We start from the raw sequence: 15,849 nt of genomic DNA on the forward strand, positions 1-15,849 counted from the left end.
CATATATTATAAATGTCGCCTCTCATCCTTCTCCACAATTCCCATAATATCACATATACAGTGCAATTTGCTTATTTTAGTTTTCTTTGGTTTACGTAGGTATCACATTTTGATTGTGTCATTTATGATTTTACCTGATAATTTTATACATTTGTTTTACTATAATTGTGATATATTATTTTGTTACGTAATTGATTTTTATACGGTCAATATTCGACTTTTTTAATTCTAATTTCTATTAATTGTTTTTCGTATTATCATGCTTCTGGACTGCGATGAGCTGCCTTCGCGTACCGGCAGCTTTCTAACCGCCAGTACCAATCCACCCGCTGCACACATATTGCGAGTTCGAAACGGTATGACACACAAGAAGAACAGTCTAGAACTTTTTTTAAAATAGCGTAGATCGAAGGCTCCCGGAGAAGCATGAGCTCGGGTCGCTACATACTACTATTTCACTGGATTGGCTCTCTATTGCCGAGTTCTTAGATAGCTTCCGCGGATGCTCCAACTACGCTTCAAGTGCTTGGGATTTTAATCGTCGATAAAAAAATTATAAGTGGTAAATTCTCTGTATGATGTAAGATCAAAAGACACTATTTGTTACCAAACAGAAGCGTGTAAATATTATTTAGTTCATAGGTTTTTAAGAGTGAACGCAGTCCTAAGGAAATTGTAAAAATTGATAAGGTGTTTTACAGTCAACAGTTCAACGATGCTAATGTTTCAATTAATAAATATAATAGGTAGATTACAAACACTAAATCAATAAGCAAGGTTTCAGTCTCATTAAAAACAACTCATTTCTGTAATAAATCTTTAAAGGCAATGCTATATTTTATATTCTTCTTTTACTGTCTGTCCTGGGATCTGTTAATCCCAGTTGAAACCAGGAGAACAATAGCTTAGTTTAAACTAAATGTTTGACATTATTTGCGGCAACATTATTACTAAATATTGTGTTGAGAAAAATATACGAAAGCAAAGTAAACAGTCCGTAAACAGAGTTACCTATTCAAACAACATAAACATGTTTGTTAAAAATAGAATGGGAGCTAGGAACTCCCTTCACACTTTACAAAGACGCTATTGTATTGAATACTATAAAGTTTAGGAACTAAGCTTGAAAATTTTATTCATGAATAGGAAAGGAATCGTTCTTAATAGTTAAGTTTTATTTTTAGTCTTAATTTTTTTTTATTTTAAATTTGCTTATTGAAAACTGTCAACATTTTCAATAGCACGCATCTTACTCTGAAATTGTGTTACTCGTGTAATTCAGTGTATAATACAAATTATACATTTTTGACATTTAAAAATTATCGAAAATAAGCTGCATTAAATTGACTACAGGTCTGAAACAGTTGTTGTTGAACATGTCAAAACAGTGCTCGCAAATTCGAAATGAAACATTAATCTCAATCCAATATCCAAAGTAGGCTTGCTATGTTGTTAGTGAACAGTAGTTAAATAGAGCTGCAAAACAATAGTGGCACAGGTAAGTGTAGCTTTCACGTGGAAGCAATCTGGCATTTATTAATGCGGATTGGTCGGGTAGCCCGGGACAATGGCTCATGTTTCTTCGGGGCCGGAGTCTATGGGCCGCGCTGCGCCACAGACCTTAGCTAAATGACGGGCTGCATTAGCAATTCAGACGATACAGACAAACAAAACATCTACTTTCGTTTTCATGTCTGAGCAAGAACAATGTCAGTTTAAAAAAGAGCCCACTGCGTTGCCAACTTAGTTCGATAGCTGAATTTAATGTAAAACGAAGACGAAAAGGAAAAATATAAAAGTGATACTATTCAAATGACGTTAGATGTATCCCGGTTTAACCTTCCTCGTTTAATTTTTGCCAACTCTATAAAGGTCATTAATTTTAAATAATCGAATTAAATATGTTTTAAAGGAGAAGACAACGAAATCGCTTCTAATGCTCAAAATAGTTTCACATTGATATAATTTTATATTCGTTTTGAATTTGTTCAATGTGTTATTGAATATTTCCAGCATGAAGATTTCAGAGATAAGTGTAGTCGTCGTGCCAAGAGTGTAGCAATATCAACATTAAGATTCTGTATGCTGACAGTTATACGGTTATTATACATTTTATTTTGACATAATTTATCAGATTTTTTACTATAAATAAGTTTACTGTTCAATACAAAGTATATTTGGTTATGGGTGTAAAAGCTTTGAAGGGGTGAATGTATAGCTCATTTCCAGTAAAAAGTTTTGTAGCTTTTCTATCTATTAGCAGTCACACACCCTTTACCAATTTTTTTCTATTTAAATGTGACAGACATATAATTTCTGGCAGTAGCCTGTAGGGACTGTAAACAATAATTAATTTATTAATAAGTAATCTTGATTTTGAAATGCTATTTCTGACTATATTACCACTATAGTATTTAGGATGTACCATACATCAATTGACAGTGTATAATCTATACATTAAACTTCTTGAAAGCTTTTACGGTTATTCCAATCAAGTTGTGTGTAATAAAATGTAAAAAATAAACTTACTTTTAGCAGGGCTTCTTTAAAGTGATATTATGACTCCGAGCCAATATCTGAAACAATAACAGAACACATTAAAAATTTATAATAAAACTTAAAAGTAAAACACGGCTCACGAGTGATACGGGAACATGTACTGAGCAAGTTAAACCACCGCACATGATATCCAGGGCATAATCTCTGTATGACATAATTTAAGTTGCACACATTGACGCGCCAATATAAAACTAAACCAATTACAAGTTTTCCAATATGCCCGGCAAATTATAGCAATGTAAACTCGCGTTGGCTCTCCCCGCGCACCTACTTGCGGAGTTTGCTTTCGTTAACGTGAAGTTTGGAGCGCATCGCACGCTCACCGACCCAAGTCGCGAGTCTACGCATAATCGGAGGACATCATCATACCTACAAATAATATGGTTTGCAATTAAATAGATAAAAGTTTAAAGTATTAAAGAGATTATTAGCCTAGCTAAAATATATCATTTACAGTCCTTACCTAATTAAAATTTTAGTATTTATTGTCGCAGTACGCTTTCAGTAAAAGTGGTTCCCTTTAGTGTGATATTGTACTATAACGAAACAATTTATTATGCTTCCAATATGCACCTACACTGCAGGCACCGTAGTGTTTTACTAATTTATGGCGCAAATTCTCAAGCAGAAACAGTAAATCTTCAGGTGGCGCCCGAAGTGTTTGCCGTGCAATCGCGTCGCTGTTTCAGTTACATAATCAACTTTTGCAATGTAAGAGCTGCATTTAAAAACTCCATTAAGGGGCGGCGTTCTTTGCGCCCGGCACAATACGCGCTAACCGACGAAATGAGAATCGCAGCTAGTTAAGGAAATAAAAGGCCTTATTATGAGTCGCGATGTGGTGGCGGACGCGGGCCAGGTAAACACTGCTGTTTGCACTGCGCGCCCCGGCCCTTGGCTGCGATTAGCCGCATCCGCCGTGCCGGTAAATCAACCTTTCTGTCGCACTTTTAAATATCAGAATACAACCTTCCATTTTAATATTAAGCCAATTTTAAATGAAACCCATAATCTCCTAATATTTTCAACTTATACTTTAAAAAAAATAGTTTTTATGGCGCTGGTTAGGTTCAATAACACTTTTTGATGTAAGCTTAAATATGAATTATTTAAATATCTGAAAAATATAGGTTCTATACGACTGCCCATGTTCAAAAATAATTGATAATTACTTCTTTCGACGATATGATCCCTCATACATTAAATTTCACAATTTTTAAAAAAAAATTAAAACGAATTGATAAGCGTTGCTTATAATTTTGGTGATGACTTATACCAAATAAAACTGAAATAATAAATCTCCACAATACTGTTTGATGTTTTTTGAAATTAATACAGAATCCATTCTCCAAAATATAATACAAATCCTTTAACGAAAAAAAAAATATATGAAGGTACTGTGGAATGTCACGTGTATGCAAATCAGCACGGGATTTACATGGGTTTCATTATAAATTCTGAATAAAAAACTAAAAATTGCCAGCTAATACATTGTAATAAATAATTTATATTATTTAAAATTGATTAACGTTTAAGAAAATTTTACGAAACTTTATAGTAATGAGAGTTAGTAAAGTTACATAAACGCACGCTTTGTAAACTCAATGGGAGTTACCGGCGCGTTGTACATAGAACTCCAGAGGAGAAAAGTAGACAAAAGCACGTGCCCGCCCGAACCTTGCAAACTTCCCGGAGGACACGGTTACGTTATTTTTAGGGGCCTTTCTGAAAGGTAAGGTGTGTCGTTCGCGTCTCGAGGGAATTTGCTGCGCTTTAAAGCTAGTAATTTGATGTGAGCCTTTTGAGATTTTTCCATCTTCCTGAGGTCGGGGTGGCAGAGGGATTAGGCCACGCACGGCCTGGGCGAGGCGGCGACGCGCCAGATTAATGTCGCGAGCTTTGCGCCACATTTTAAATGTCACGTTCCATTTTTCCAGCCAACAGAGTTCGCGACCGAGCTCAAGCGTTTACATTTCCGACATTTAATAATTGGTAAGCATATCTTGTTAGGTGCGAAATCGTTCCGTTTTGTAACTGAATCTTATTTATCGTCACGTTCACGATTTCAACGCAGGTTTCCTTTTTATTTTCTAAAATGTTTTCTATAGAATATACAGAAAATGTTTATCAGAATTGTAGCCAATATGGAAACAGGGCATGGAAAAACGGCAAAGTCGTAAAACTGGCGCCCACCAATCACCAAATAAGGCCAGCGCGGCACCGGCGGGCCGCGCGGCGACGTCCTTGACTCCCGGCCAAATGACATAAGTTGGCCCATGGGTGCGGAATCTTGACTAATCGATAAACAAGACGAAATGAATAGAAACCCGAGACAGATAAACCCAACCCACGTTCCTACGTATTACCTAATTTTTCATTCAAAACGCGCGTTCATAAACTGTAGGCTTTGCTACAAGCATTATGTCTCATTTGTTAAACGTAAACGTAACTAAAATATTGATGACACTAAAATATTCTACTGTTATCAAAAATTATTTTACGTCATATTGACTTCAATTTGACACTGCTTTGTAATGTGTTGTGACCATAAATGCGTGGCTAATCCCAACACTACAGGTTGATTTGTTATAGATGTAATAGCTTTGAAAGAGGTAAGTGCACAGCTCATTTGTCTGCAAAAGCTTTAAAGTTTTGCACCTACTACCAATCACCCATTATAACGTGATCACTGTGAAATATGTGTTTTTTATTAGACGCATACCTGCCCTACTTCAATAACTCCTGACAGTACAGTCTGCAGGAAGAAATAGTAAAAAATAATTGACAATTCTTTTTTCACAGGATATTCTTATTATTTCATCATTACGTTGTTTATTTCAGATACCTTTGGTAATGATGTACTGCAGAGCAAATGAGCCGTACGTTTACCTTTTGAAAGCTTTTACAGCTATAACCAAATACCCTATACAATATACAAATGCGATACTAACTTTCGATCTTTTCATCTGAAATAATCCCGTTGTCATCTTAATAGTTATTCATTGTCGATCGCTATGTATTTATGAGCACGTAGGCAGTCGATAAGTAGGCCTCGCCCTTAGCATTGCGGGGAATGTGTGGAACAAGTTCTTCGAATACAACGAATGAAATCTACAATATTTTATTTCTTAACCTTCAGTCTTTTGGACATATTATCGCCGACCTTTTATTTAAATAATATAAACATAGGAACCGTACATCCGGTCGGTACAGAAATCTGGTATCCTGTCTAACTGGATTACGTAACCGTCTCAAAAATCAAATTATATGTACGCGGATCAAAGAATTAAATTAGTTGAAAACTAGAACTGCGACTTAATAATCTAGCTTGTTAAATGTTAATAACCGGATACCTATAATAATTATGATATCAGCAAAAAAGCTGACAAACAAATTACCAAATTATAGTAAATCGATTATGTTTGTGATTTTTTATGATAACACAAATAAAGTTTATGTATGAAGTGGCAATGAACAGGATGCATAACACGCAGAACCGACTGCTGCTGTGGCTTTAAGGTTCTAAAATGGAGACCACAGACCATACGTGGCGTAAGACGTAGTGGAGATGATCTTAACAAAATCGTCTGTAAAATTTGTAGAAGTACATTCTCGAAACGCTGAAGTAGGCCGTTTTCAACCAGTTCTTTTGGAAATTTATGAGGACCATATGTGAATCGTGAACGTAAAAGCAGTGGTAACCCTCTGTAACATCTACCGAGATGACTGAGACTTGCAATTGTAGGAGGCGAGTTTGTCTTGGGAGACAATCATATATAATTCACACTTTGTGCATTAATTGTAAAGGATTGTCACTGCTCACAAACAAGTTTCCATTGGATGGACAAGAGCGCCTCCTTTCGTACCATAATACTACAATGCAATTGCCAACTCGTCCGCTAATCGTTGCGATTATGGTATATTCTCCCATAGATATCTTTGGAGCGTGTGTGAGGCCTATGCCTTGCAGTGGGCGTCTATGGCCCAAACCGACAAGACGACAGAACGTATTTGTTAAGACAGTTAATACTATCATCGGTTATATATTTTTTAAGCATCATATATTAATGATATCAAACATATTTTATGACACCAACTATGACTTGAATACTTTTAGAAGTATTCTAAGTTTTAATAGTAGTCAAAACATTTTATACATTAACATGGATGTTTTTTAAAAGTACTTAAAGCTCACAATTGTTTGTGGTGATTACGAATATTTATCAATAAAAATGGTAAAAGAATAACAATAAAATAAAAGAAGTGAAATCTATTGTTACCGGAGCAGGCGATTTGTAGAAATATTTGAGAATATTCTCCAGAGAGCCAGTTAACTCTGATGACAACATTTTAATTTTTCGTCCTTTTGAAGAACAGTAATGTTCTCTTTTTAAAAATAAAAAAAAAGAAATTAAATAGTTGTTGAATATTCTTTCTTATCACAATATTAAATGCAAGGGCAAAGATTATACACGACAATAGGATGAATCGTTATTAAATATTTTTTAAGAAATTTAATTTAACTAATTAATGTGTCATGTAAGTGATATACGAGTATTATAAGAAACGTTACATTATATTTTTATAATTTAAAATGCCTTTGCAAAAGTGTCTTGTTAGTCGTTTTATAATCTACATATTGATATTCAAATAAAAATCTTGATATGATTGTTGGAATATGTTACTCATTTCTATATACCTTACATTATTTCGTTTTTTACATGAAACGCTATAAGTTTAAAATCATTACTTGGTCTTATTAACATAAGTTTTTAAAAACAGGTTGTTTTAAAGAAACAATTTGACCTTTAGCCTTAGAACAATGTAACAACTATTACATCAATTGATGGAAGCAAGTTCATTGAAAACAAACCACGTGCTTGCATTACAACTGTGCGGTGAATGACTTTCCTTCAACTACAAGTACCGCACCTTAAATGGTCGATAGTAATTATTCACTAGCGATGTATGTTACGTGTAAACAATATGTCAATTATGCACTTAGGTTGAATAAAAATATTTACATCTCTTAAATACATTAAAAATATTAAATTGGCATATGCTTTATAGAGGAACGTTTTTGCTATCCGTGTGAATAAATATTTTTTTTCGCATTTGCTTCGTCCACAAGCAATTAAATTTATTGAATGTATTAGCCTTGTAATATTATCAGTGTTAGGATGCCTGTTTTTTTTTTTTCGGGCTTTTCTGGGACTGTCCAGTTTACTACACAACATCGCTGTTTTCCTAGACTACGAATTTGTAGCGATGTTTACAAATCACACAAAGTTTACGCCTTGTCTAGAATCGACACCGCTACAATCTACTACTGCTCCTTCAACTTATGCTTGACTCTAATTTATTGGAACAGGTATAAGTAATGGGTAGACGTACAGAAATATTAGCATATGCAGCGGTGCGGGCGCTTTTCGATTAAGTCTACTTTTGGAGGCCGAACTCAATCAATGTTTGAAGATCGATAAGCGAACAAAGCGCATTAGTGAAGCGATCGCTAAATGTCCACTTCGCCGGTGAGTAAACATGAAGGCGTAATCCGTCGGGCGGCACTTAGCGTGCGCCGCAAGCTCAACACTCTAATTGCACATCAACTAATCTGTTTGGAAACGCATCACATTACCGATTTAGGCTTCGGCGCTGTAGACGATGGATTGAAACTTGCGAACCCATGTCCGTCTCGCCGCATGCTCCCTTATGCCTTGTACTCCAAGTTCTGACACACGCGTACGTGTATGTAACTATTAATAAATTATCTTCATTTCTAACAAACACCTTACAGTAATTATGCATTATTTTTATTAGGTATAAGTTTTTAATCAAGTTAGAACATTGATGAAAACGAATCATATCATATGAATCTCTCGTTCAATTATAAGCTCATAAGTATTAACATCCTGATAATGATTTTTTATGTAGTCATTGGTTTAAATTCTTTTGAAAGATTTCATCGCTTAATGACGTTGAGTTTTATGTTTATAGTCTAAATTTGATACTTTGTCAAACATTAAAACGACTTTAAATATGAAATTCTTTGCGACAACAATTCTAGTGTTAATTACTAAGTTAAGTAGGCTGTATAAATGTACTTCTAAATTGACTTAGTATTTACACATTATCGTGTAATTAGCTACGGTGATAATATCGTGCAAAAGCTGCCTTTGTTTTATAAAGCTATCAATTCATTGTAATATTAACTCTTAACTTGTTTACAACTTTGATCGCGGTCATCATTTTTTCAACCGTATTTAGTCTACTGCTGGATATAGGTCTCTTCTCACGATGTCAAACGACCATGGGAGCCATCATGCAACAGGTATGGATGGCATGGGAGTGTCATCCGACGATTATAACGAGGTTTGTCCACCTCGTAGGTGGACGTAGATCCTAACGTCGATTCATGGTCCCACACTCCATAACAATAAGACCCAGTGGCTATCTGGGCTCGGTAATGAGGTCCGAAGTGAGAGAATATGTTTACAACATTAGCAATAGAAAAGTCTTATTAATATAAAAGCGAACGTTCTCATAATACATTACCAAGTAGCATTCCCAATAAATAATATCGTTGTGAAGTTGTGAAAGTATTTTTCTATGTTCTTTCAATTTTAACTAAGTAAAAGATAAACGTGATGATCGGGGCCTTAGCTTGCCATAAATATATATAGCTCATATTTGTTATAATTTGTTACCATGTCTTACGTATGGTGTGTTATGACGGCAAAACTTGCGTAAATATATGTAGTTAATAGGCGAGGCAACCGCCAAGCTCGTGTAATCGACAACATTCCAGGAGGTTAATGTAAATAAACGAAATGAAATACAAGGGCTGTGTTGCTACATGTTCGTTATGGCGATGACTAATCTTGTCTTCGATATTTTAACAACGCATTGTGTGCAATGATCCGAGCCGCCAGACAATGCTACTGTAAATATTTATTGATAGATTTATTTTACAAGTCGCTACGGGCCCTTGTTACTTGCTAGAGTAAAATTACGCAGTGAGTAATCAGATGAGTCGCTTATTCGTCGCGCACGATGAATTTCTCGACGATTTGTACATATCTCTATGTTTGAGTCATACCGTCTTTACATTTCTTAGAATGTGATATTGTAAATAATAAGTGAATGTAGCGTTTCAAACCGTGCGATCACTTTTGATTACTCTTTGTTGCTTTCCCTTTTATCGAAATGTAGTTAGATAATAGATACGTGATAACTTAAACACACATCATGTTATTAATATAAGTAAAGTTAAATGTAAAATAAAATATAACGTTGAAGTTAACAACAACAAAAGATATAAAATGTTTGTTTACCTTGACATAATAAGGAAAGTACAAATAAAACCCACGCTGGTAAACAGTGGTTGTAAGAATAATCAAAGAAACATTTACAGTTGCGCCACATAAACTAAGTGGTCAACAATGGATTGGAAAGTAAATGTTTTTGATGCCACAAACATAATTAAGATCTAATCTAAGTTTATTGATTGTTCTTTAGTGCGAATGTTTTTTTAAAGGCAAATATATCATTAATTATTATGAATCCTGTTTATGAGTTAACTTTAAACTATTGGTTGTGGGTAAAGTAGACGGGCGTATAGATTACGTGCACGACTACTTACTTGCTGGTCTGGTCAAGTCAAACCAATAAGCAGGAGATAGGATAGTAGGGAAAAAGTTGGTCATTGATTCCGTCATGGTCTTCAGAAATGAAGACACAAAACAGAAAATTATGAATTACCTTAATATTTTGAGTTTGAAGAAAGAAGAATGTGCTTTAAAATAAAGCCAAAGAGAAAAGCTTGTAATAAAATTGTTCCTGTGAGCGAACAATACCAAAATAAAGTGAATATTTTCCTAGTCTTATCAAAGCACGGATAAACAAAATAATATTAAGGTTTTAAAGTAAATCTTGAAGTTACTGCAGCTTAAGATTAAATAATCCTTTGAATGGATCAGATAAAAAGACTAACTTATAAGTAAAATGAAAAATAAAAATATTTCCGTTTTTTTGTGTAGGTGAAACTACAATTTGCATGCAAATAGCCTCCATTGAACTGATATGACAAAATAATTAAATTCACAAATATCGCGACGATTGCGTGGGTGTGTAGCTATGTTTGTATACATCAATTTACTCAGAATAAGAAAAGAGTTAGTTATTGTATTAATTTTATTTATTAATAGCCATCAGTAGTTATTCAAATAAACAAGCAAATCAAAAAAGAAGTATAGTATAATGCCAGCCCTGGCTATAATAACTATGCGTGGATTTATTTGATAGGAACTCATCAATAACTATGTCAGAATATTATCAGGCCCTTGTAAGAGAAGACGTATAATGATCAATTGCGGGCTGTTTTCATTTATATCGGAAAGTTGGCAGTATTATTATTATGGTAAGCGAATAATTTTGAAATAATCAAACAAAGGAAAATATATGGTAGGCATAAAACTTATTTATTACTTTTTTGCATTTTATAAATTTCAAACGCCCGATTTTTTTAAAGTTTATGGTTTGTTCTTCTGATACCTGATAGGTAGCGATGGTTGATTTAATGATAATATAGAAATCCGATGTAATATTTCCAAAAAGAATACGTTACCTGACAACTAAGTATAGAAAACAAGATCATCAAAATAGATAAACATACTCCAACAATTACAAACGCCTGCTTTACACTTTATTGTTTCAGATATAAATAAGAACGAAAGCTCATTGATGCCTTAGATATGTGATGCTGCAGAGGAATGACCCGGATTTCTCGAATTAAGCACCGCACTAATATATCCATTCTCCAGTAGCTCCAAGACCAAGTAACGCCTCTTGGCAAACGTTCACTTTCAAATTTTAAAATATATTAGCCAGGTTATACGAATACGCTTTAGTGAGACTGTTAATGTCAAGAGTAGAGTGAGTGAAATCAGAGGCCTCTCAGTTTTGCGATGATAGAATCAGGTGAGGGCTCTCGCAGAATTATCCATAAATTTACGCGAGTTTTCTCGAAGAGGAAAAGATGGCGGAAGGCTGTGAAAAGGAGTCGTGCAACGACAGCGCTGTTCTCCCTCTCTCTCCGAGCATTTGCGAGTTGCGAAAATTTTCCAACTTTTAGATCGTGGGTCCGGAACGTTGTAAAATTGACATTACCGAACACTAAAACTTACATTCAAGTTACGTACCATTGCAGTAAGTAAAGTATTATGTAGAAATTGGCATCAGGAAGTTTTGATGCCAGAGTAACTTGCAATAAATACATACAAAAAGTTTTTTTTTTATATTATATGTATTAAGAGACGAAAAATAGTGTTTTTGTTAAACTGTAACACAAAATGAAGAAAAAAAAAGAATATATTTATATTTTCCATTTTAAATCAGAAAAACTGCGAATTCGAATAAGCAGTAACACCTTGCCTAACAAACTAAAGCGAGTAAAGCGATAAAGCGAATTTTTTAATATATTTTGCCACTGTTTTTACTTTATTTAAATTGTTTTGTTAGTCTTTACGTTAGCTATTGTTTTAAAAGTAACCTTACGCGCGGCTTTATTATATTAAAGAACAGCATTTGCCTGAAGTGGAAAGTAGGACGTAGGTGGTGCACTTTCTCTTGTCAGACGGTCGGCTGCGCAATTCATGCAAGTATTATTATTTCAATACTGCCTTTGGTAAACATCTTGTTAAAAATCTTATATTTTGACATTTTTTCGGTTATTCTGTAATGAATAAGAAGTATGAAATGTAATAACTGAATATGAAATACCGTGATTTTTTGTCCATGTATTTTTACTGCGTATCAAATATTCCAAGACACACGTTAGGTCAGATTATATTAACCAAAATGGCGGCGTACAAGGTGCAAACCTGTTTGCAGGAACACTGAGTCAATATACCGCCTAAACCGCCTACACAGCGCGAAAAAGTGAAGTTAAATAGAGTAAAAATCGTCAACAGTGTACAGTGTATTCTTAAATAAAAAAATAAAAAACAAATACACTTTATTAAACATAGTGAAAAGTTATTCATGCGATATAATTTAAATAATTGTATAACCTATATTAACATTAACGGTAACATGACGTAACCTTCGTGACTAGTGGCAACTCTAAACGATTGCATGTTGTTGACCTGCTGATTGCGTACATTGCAGAAAGTATTCATAGAAAATTGGCTCTAGCTAATATTCAAGGCTATATTTTGTCTGTATTTGCCAGACGGATAAGTTTGGAATGAGACTTCTTTTAAGTATACTTTGTTCAATACAATAAGCGTTCCCATTACAATAGTCAGTTTCACAAACTCTGAATCAGCCAGCCCCGCGCATTGTCTCGTAACAGAACCAGTTCCATGCGATGTGGTTCACGACTGCCTTATTGCTCTATTCTTTAGATTATGTTTTTTCCCCGATATACAAAATAGTCCTTAAAGCAATGTAATACGTGTGTATTTTCACAGACTAACTTAATTTTAGAAATCTGTAGCAAGACATTGGTCTTCGTGCAGTCTTTCCACGTCATTACTTTTGAAGATTTCAATAGTACTTTTAAAGGTTAATTCGTTTTAGTAAAAGCTAGGTCGCGTTGCACCTTTTATGTACATTCAAATTCATATGTGATTTGTTATACCCGGAAAGGACCTTTATGAAAGAAATGTCGGAAAAATGTTTGATGCGGTAAATAAAACATGGTACAAATTTAAACTGAATCACATTCTAATTCTTATCAAAGAATTGTTACAGATGAATGCTCTTTAAGTAAATTAAAATTTGTATCAACAACTAAAATTGCATACAAAAAATAATAATAATTTTTCCACAAATTTAAAATTACCCACAACATTACATTGTAACGATTTCGGCGAGTCTGCGTCCAAAAAAATGCAACAAGGCTGTCAGTTACATTGAAACCGGATTCGCTCGATTTATACCTAGGTACTTTCGAAGGCGTCATTGGCTGATAGAACGTTTATAATATCACTGAATCGCCTTGCGTAGGCCAAGGTAGCTCATAAAGTGAATGTACTCGCCTAAATATCTGATTGTTATGTCTTGTCTCTACTTTTAGAACGCGTTGGTGTATTAAGATAACGGAGACAAGTGTCAATTTTTTAAATTACCTAAGCATTAATGTATAATAAACAGACGCACTTTATTTTAAAGTTTTTATCAAACATGAAATACGAAGGTCTAAACTGAATGATGGTAGCATACGATTGTGTATAATTAATGTGTATGGTCGTTATATGACAATTTGATTTAACTCTTTAAATTAAACCATTGCATGCTATCTTGTTTCAAATTATATTAATATACATAGTTATCGGTCTCATATCATTCAATGGCTTTGTTTATAGTACGATAAATTTAAACTTAATTATAATTAAATTTTTCTATTTGAGTTTATAGTCTAGAATTTACGCCATAAACTTTATTTTAACAGTGCCAGCCATTGCAAGGATATTAAAATGAAGATCTGGAATTACGATATCGCAAAAAGTATCCCCTTATCGGATATGAGTCATTACTCGACCACCAGGAAATGATATTAAATTTTCACGATGGCGTTTCGCGTTACCCACGCTGCTGGTTTCGCCACTTCATGCATATTTATCAAAATAACAGTGCCGATTGAAAGGCTGCATATAAACACGCACTGAATTGCAAAACGGTGAAAGAGACCGCGGATTTAAGGGTTTATGTTATGGATTGGAGGGTGTAGTTTCGCGCGTGACTTCGGTTGCAATTCGGCCGACGGCCCGGTCGTTGTCCGCCGGTCATTAGTGAACGCACCCCCACTAGAGGGTTGTGAGTTCCGCGAACCACTCCGCCTTGCTGTGACTCAGAGCCTGCTGCCGATGGGAAAACACCGATTGTCCACTCGATAACCGGAATGCAATTGTGGTATATTTGCCGTCCGACATGTGGCTAATGTAATCAATATAGATTTCTTTGCGTATGTATTGTTATCGTTCATGGGGTTTTATTATAATTCAATAACGAAGTTTTCGCAATTAAAAAAAATTATCAACGTCTAATAGATTCATACACAATTTCAATTTTGTATAGATTATTTTATATTAGAAACCGAAGAAACACAAGAGGAGACATATCACCTGAAGATACTACAAGCAGGTGGAAAATCATAGTAGTACGATACAGTTCTATTCTTAACAGTTATTTACAACCTATGAATTAGATAAGGAGATTACAAATCTGGTATCTGCGCTTATCGCATGAGGTCGTGCTGTTAGTTTAGAAAGGTCATGTGCTAATACAAACTTTTAGTACAATACCAACTGCATCTTTAAACTATAATTAAATTTTTAAATAAACGAAAGCGTAGACCATGTTAGACCAGTGTATATCTCAGTATGGCATGCGGCTTAAACCAATACGAAAATCAATTGCGATTGCAAAAGTAGTGGCTTTTAATTGCCTGCATTTTACTCGCCACATTTTTTTCGAATCGTATGTTTTGCCATGCGGTTTGTTACTGTATGCCTAATTGAACCAGATTCAAATTTATTATCAGAATAGACAAAAAGGTTTTAAAAGACTTCATTTAGTTTATTTTATTGGTACTGTTCTTTTAAATTGTCGGTTTAGAATATATATCTTAGCAGATGCGCTGCAATTGGTTTCCACGATTTCCCGTAGCTCTCTTGAGCCTTTATTTTTTTAAAACTCATACTTCTTTCTCCAGCCACACAAAATATTCTTTATTGTCTGTCGGTGCAAATTAATTAATATTATCCAATAACCAAAGAAATTACCTATTAAAACTTTTAAGAGCGTTGTGGTAAATTTTCAATTCATGCGCTGGATATTTGGCAATACTTCATAATAGAGTTAAATATAAAGAAGAAACAGTTTACATTCCTCAAGACGGAGGTGTACATATCTAAATGCCTTATTAATTAATTAATCTTATAAAATAAAAATGCCGCACTATGCTAAAAAGATGCGAATACATGTTTTTCTTGCTGGTAAAACGCAGCGGAGGAAGTCAAACCACAAGTTGGACAATAGAGCTGTTGCCGTTGGTAGACACTGGATGCAAGCCGCTTTAAACCAGTCATTTTGTAAATCTATAGGAGGGCCCCATGCCCGGCTGTGGATGCCCTATGGCTGAAATAATGATGACAATAGATCAGAATGAATGAGTTAATAGTGCACCGATAATAGCGCTATGATAATACTATATATATATAGTATTATAAAGTTATATATATACTAATAATATATATATAACGTTTTTAAATAAAATAAGCTTAG

The 15,849-nt window shown here is 34.4% G+C and overlaps 1 protein-coding gene across 1 annotated transcript in view; it reads right to left on the reverse strand.

Annotated features, from left to right (window-relative positions):
• Positions 1–15,849, reverse strand: part of mbl (muscleblind) — a 122,759-nt gene that overhangs the window by 94,873 nt on the left and 12,037 nt on the right. The window contains exon 2 of the mRNA XM_068765372.1: positions 2,530–2,576. The gene's annotated coding sequence lies outside the window, so the exon portion shown is untranslated. The remainder of the gene's footprint in view (positions 1–2,529; positions 2,577–15,849) is intronic.

This window comes from Battus philenor, unplaced genomic scaffold (assembly GCF_028537555.1).
Source record: "Battus philenor isolate CCGP_79_NKW_IND1 unplaced genomic scaffold, ilBatPhil1.0.hap1 SCAF_2, whole genome shotgun sequence".
NCBI lineage: Eukaryota > Metazoa > Arthropoda > Insecta > Lepidoptera > Papilionidae > Battus > Battus philenor.